Below are 6,170 nucleotides of genomic sequence, written 5' to 3' on the forward strand. Positions count from 1 at the left end.
TTGGCAGTAATTAGAGTACATTTGGAGTCCGGGTCAAAAACCGTCTTCATTTTCTAATAACCGTTTAAAATGCCGAGCCAGAATATTCTGGAATGTTCCGGATATTTCTATTCCATATTTTTTAATCTTTTAATCTTCGGTAAAATATATCCCGAAATTATCATATAAAATATTAAGGAAATAAGATTAATCCGCTATTCCATAATAGAAACACGGAAAACTTTCTTCCGCAGGAGGAAACCACTGAGGAAAAGGTGCAGCAGGTGCTGCGCCTCTTCCAAGAGACGCAGTGCTAGTTGCGCCTCTTCCTCAGTCCTTTTCTGCGTATTTTTCGTATCTTTTCGAGATTCACTTCCAAAGTTTCTCCGAAAACCCTAATTTATGTCGTGTGATTAGTATAAATAGAGACTTTCGATCTCACATATTTCTCACGCGAGTGTCCGCCCTTCTCTTCTCCCTTTGCATTCTAGACCACGTTATTACTTTTTGGCGTCTACGTGCTTAAACATTTGACCACGTAAGCTCGGATCTTTCTGAGTACCAGCCTCGTTTGCATGACCGACCAATTTGACCAACTCCACAATCAATCAACTTAATCAATCTGTTTAATTCCTCTAAGAGGGCACTTTCGTCGTACATTCGAGTCGAGCATCACTAAACGTTAACTTAGTCAATCTCGCTTCGTCAAACATGTAAGTCTGAGGGTGTAAATCCTTCTTTTATTATTGTTTTTTTTTATTTTTTTAATCATCATTGTAAGATTTATGTCGAAAATACGCTTAAAACCAATTTGTAAAACCTTATTTCAAACCCTTTTTACGGATTATCAGGAGACAAACGTCGAGAAAGGACGCAGCAACTGCTGCGCCTCTTCCTGAGGCTGCCGCAGTTCGTGCTTCCTTTCTTCTTCCTTCGTCTTTTGATTCGTCTGTATGTTTTATTTTGTTTTCAATTGTTCATTGTTCACTGACACGGTATTTCTAACATGATAATCTTAACATCTAAATCTTTATTATTTAATTCATCTTTTTAATTCCGATCCCGACTTAAATCCCTTATAATTCATATTTGCGGGTTTTCGTCATTAAAATCAATTCGGGTTTTAGAGATTCGATTCATCCATATTGAGTCTCTGGAATTCACCATTGATATATTTGCATCTGTAATTTATCGTTGCCATCATTAGTTCGTCATTAATAACATGTTTAACCTAATTAATTTTATTAGTTTGTTTAATTCTCATAATTAACCTCATTAATCTTGTAAATAATTCATCCTATTTAGTTCCGTCCATGTTTTATTGTTTTTATGACCAATTCACATGTAAATAATATGTTAAATCACTTCTATCCGAGTCAAATATCATTAATCAAGCATTTAAATTACCAATGAGCATTACTGACATGCAATTCCGGCTTCACAGCCAGAATTCAGGTCAGGAACAGACGCAGCTGATGTGACCATAATTGGCGCATATTTAGCCCCCGAATTACCATTGTTTCCATGCTTTTTAGTGCCTATTTGGGTCATTTCTTATCTTTAGTTCTTTGTTTTGCATATTCTTTGAGATTTTGATCCCTTGGTAGGAAAGGAGTAAGAATCTTGCATTTTCATGGCAAAACGAGGCTAAATTGATTGTATTCAATGACCAAGCATCAAGAAGAGACAAGACTAGAAGGCCTTTGTACATATCATAGTAGAAGAACAATGTTGAGAAAGGATCCTTGCGTCCCCAAGGAAATCCCCAAGGAATTTATGAAGAAAAGGGAAGAAAAAGAAGAAGAATTGACGCTGACCAACAATCCGAACGGATTGCAGACAATCCGTCCGTCCGTCCTCAACAATCCGAGCGTCCCTCCTTGGAATCCGCTCGGATTCCCCTCAACAATCCGGCGTCCCTCTCCGAATCCGCTCGGATTGCCCAGCCCAAATCCGGCCGTCCCGACTCTAATCCGCACGGATTTCAAAGATGCAAAGACGGATTTCATTCTTCAAGCTACGAAAAGAGAAGCCCTTCTCTCAGAAAATACCGGCTCCTCCTTGCTCAACTTAAAAAGTGTAATTACTAGTTTAGCCCTTAGTTAACCCTAATGCATCCTCCCTAATTTTTACTATAAATACCCCATTAGGCTAATTAGAGGAGCATGTTCTTCTTATCAATAATTAGTGTAGTTAATATCAATCAAATCTCTCTTCAATATTGTAATCAAGTATTAATCAAGTTTTAATCCAAGTTTTAGTTCTTTAATCTCTCTCTTGTTCTTCCTTTATTTTGGGTAATTGAAGATTATTTGGGTTATTATTGGGAGATTGACAACCTCTCAATCTAGGATTCAAGTACTTCTATTATTCTTGCTTTATTATTGGAATCATTAGTAGGTATAATCTCTTAATCCCTTTTTAATTATTGTTAATTACTTTCATTTATTCATCATGTTTCATTATGTTAGTATGATTGACAACCTTTCTAGCATGATCAACATGATAATGAGTGAGTAGTCTCTTAGCTAGGGTTTAATGGGTGATTAGGGAAACCAACATGGGGAATGATTCATGCTTAAATCAATATGCTTTCATATCTTATTTGCTTGCTTGTTTTGATCTTAATACATGCACATGTTATATTTGATGAAATGCTAAGCCTATGAATCCTTGCATTTACTATCATCTTCTATCCTTTCAACTTGACTTGTAAGACATAACCCAACTCGAGTCTTGTTAGACCATGCATGTGTTGAGTAGGAAAGATTAAGTCGACTTGTAGGTGTTGTACAATCTAATCGATTCGGCTCAGGGACCCAAACTTTCCTAGGATTGTAAGATATAACCCAACTCAATCCATCACAACAATAATTGCTTGCTTATAATTTGAGAACATGTTTGTATGATCATATCCCATGATTCCCCTATGAACCCATGACACCCTAGTGCTTTTAATCAATTGTTTACACCCCTTATTTTATTCATCTTGCTAGTTTATTTTCATTGCTATTTTAGTTTAGTGACCTTCTACATCAACCCAATTTGTGACACCCCTAGACACTACTAGTTACAATAGAATTCTCATTTCAATACCCGTCCCTTGGGATCCGACCTTTACTTGCCTCTTTACTAATTGTAGAGTTGTTTGTGAAGTATAAATTGTGTTTTGTATCGACCATTGACCAACGACCACATATACTTAATTGTGAACACGAAATGGCCTCGATCAAAAATGGCGCCGTGTTGGGACGGTGTTTAATTGATTTAAGATTTCTTTTATTGTTATTAGTTGTGTCTTTTTCACCTTGGGGAAGTAAAACTCCTCAAGGTTTGTTCTAATTGTTTTCGAGTTGTTTGATATTTTGCATGTCTAGAAGGTTACAAGGTGATTTGTTACCTTTTGACCGTGAAATCGAAAGAACCTTGACGAATAATAGGAGACTTGTTAGGAGGAATTTGAGAGGTGTTGGTGAAGTTGTTCAACCCACTAGTGAGTTTGTCAATCCTTTCGCAATAGAAGGAGAAGAAAACCCATTACACAATATCCCACAAAATCCACCTACAATGCCTAAATTCTCGTCACACTCTATACCCACCGAGGAGAATCTACCAAATAGTACTCCTACACCGCAACATCTCACCGGTAATTTTATTGCCAAGTCCGCCTTCATCCAACTAGTTGAGAAGAGCCAATTCGGGGGAATGCCTAGTGAGGACCCTCATTCTCATATGGAAACCTTTTGCGATTATTGTGATGCTATCTCTCAAACGGGCGTGACTCAAGACCAAATAAGATGGGTCTTATTTCCTTTTTCGTTAATCGGCACCGCAAAGCAATGGTTGAAGGGCCTTGATAAGGCCACCCTTGGAATAGATTCTTGGAAGAAGTTAGCTCTAGCTTTCTACAAAAAATTCTACCCACCGGAAAAGACTAACATGCTAAGAGCTCAAATTACGGGTTTTAAGCAAAGGGATGAAGAATCTTTGTATGAATATTGGGAGCGGTTCAAGGGTATTTGTCGCTCATGTCCTCACCATGGACTTAGCGAATGGTTTTTAGTGCAACAATTTTGGAATGGTTTATATGAAGATTCAAGGAACATTCTCAATATGGGATCAAATGGAATGTTCACCGAAGTTGATGACAATCAAACATGGAACAAGATTGAGGAAATGGCGGTCCATAATTCACAATATAGTAGACCTCGCAAGGCTACTAGAGGAGGAAAGCATGAAGTGGACTCCGTTACTCAATTGGGTGCTCAACTTAGTGCTCACATTGACACAATCAACTTGAAGTTTGAACAAGCTATGGCTAGACTTGAGGAAAACTCAAAAACATCAAAGCATCATGTCAATGCCATGACGGCATCCTCATCAATCCCAAGTGGGATATGTGAGAATTGTGGAACTTTGGGTCATGACCCAAGTGAGTGTAGGGGAACAACCGAACAAGTTAATGCTTTCCAAGCTTACAAAAGTGGTACCCCTTATTCAAATTTTTACAATGAAAACACCAAGTTCCATCCAAATCTCTCATACAAAAGCCAAAATGTTCAAAACCCTCAAACAACATACACTCCACCACCCATGAGAAATCAAAATCAAAGACCCTTTTACAATCAAAACCAAGGTTACCAAAATCAAAATCCATACAATCACCAAAATGACCAAGGTTTTGATGTCCAAAAAGCGGTCCTCCAAATGCAAAAGAATCAACAAGAATTTTTCACCCAAATGCAAAAAGATAGCCAAGCAAAAGACACCACCATCAACAACATTCTAGCTCACACCAAGATGTTGGAAACACAATTGACTCAACTAGCATCTTCAAGCTCACAAAGACAAAAGGGGCAATTACCACCTCAAAGTAATCCCCCTAGACATGAAACGGTTAGTGCCATTCACTTGAGAAGTGGTACAAGATATGAAGCACCGAAGGAGCAAGTTGAGAATGAAGTTGTGAAAGCTAGTGAAAATGAAGAAATTGTGCAAAGCCCCAAAGAAGGGGAATCATCAAAAGAAGAAAGTTCAAAGAAAAATGAAGACAAAGCCAAAGAGAAGGAGCCCATTGTGATTAGACTTCCTTTTCCAAGTCGTCAAGCCAAGCCCAAATTTGATGATCAACTTGGAAAGTTCATGGAGATTGTGAAGAACTTAGAAGTCTCAATTCCTTTTACGGAATTAATCAACCACGTACCGGCCTATGCAAAATACATGAAAGATATCCTCACAAAGAAGAAGTCGATCCGGAAACTTGAGACTATCGCCTTCACTAAGGTGAGTAGTGCAATACTTCAAGGGAGTTCACCTCCAAAGTTAAAGGATCCGGGAAGCTTCTCAATACCGTGTACCATTGGCGACACGACGATCAACAAAGCCTTATGTGATCTAGGGGCTAGTGTGAGTGTCATGCCGTACTCGGTGAGTAAAAGGTTGGGAATGGGAGAGCTTAAATGCACCAATATCACACTTCAAATGGCCGATAGATCGACGAAGACACCATTAGGGATATGGGAAGATGTCCCCGTGCGAATTGGGAAGTTTTTCATCCCGGTGGACTTTGTCATTGTTGATATGGAGGAAGATTCCAACATTCCAATCATCTTAGGAAGACCTTTCCTACACACCGCGGGTGCGGTGATTGATGTGAAACATGGAGAGCTCACTCTAGAAGTGGGAGATGAAAGCATAACTTTTAATCTTGACAAGACCATGAGAGCTCCTCGTTTGCATGAGCCATGTTTCATGATTGATCATTATAGTTTTAGGAAAGATGAAAGGAAGAAATCGGAACTCCAATGGAGGAAGAAAATTGAAGATGCTCCATTCAAAGAGCAAGTGAATTGTGACAAGGAGAGCTTGCAAAGCTCATCAAAATCAACCAAGGAAGAAGAGGATGGCCTCATTGGCCAAGAGAAGAAATTGGGAGAATTGTCTCCATCTAAGCAAGAGATTTTCAATGATCAACTCAATGAAGTTTGTGGTCTTTGGGACGACGAATTTGAAGGGATCTTTAATCCCTACATTGGGCATGCCATCGATCATGATCAACAACAAGGGGAACGGTCTATTGAGGACCTCTACCATAACAATGAACAAGCTTTTGACTACTTCTTCAAGGTGTTGAGCAACATCAACAACACCTTGAACATGCCCCTTGACATCTCATCAAGAATGAGAGTTTG

General features: G+C 38.8%; 1 non-coding gene across 1 annotated transcript; it reads right to left on the minus strand.

Annotated features, from left to right (window-relative positions):
* Nucleotides 1-3,918: 3,918 nt before the first annotated feature.
* On the minus strand, nucleotides 3,919-4,025 carry LOC141624556 (small nucleolar RNA R71). Its single transcript, XR_012534363.1, has one exon. It is a non-coding gene; the product is annotated as a small nucleolar RNA R71 (small nucleolar RNA).
* Nucleotides 4,026-6,170: the final 2,145 nt, after the last annotated feature.

Source organism: Silene latifolia, chromosome X, assembly GCF_048544455.1.
Source record: "Silene latifolia isolate original U9 population chromosome X, ASM4854445v1, whole genome shotgun sequence".
Classification (NCBI taxonomy): Eukaryota; Viridiplantae; Streptophyta; class Magnoliopsida; order Caryophyllales; family Caryophyllaceae; genus Silene; species Silene latifolia.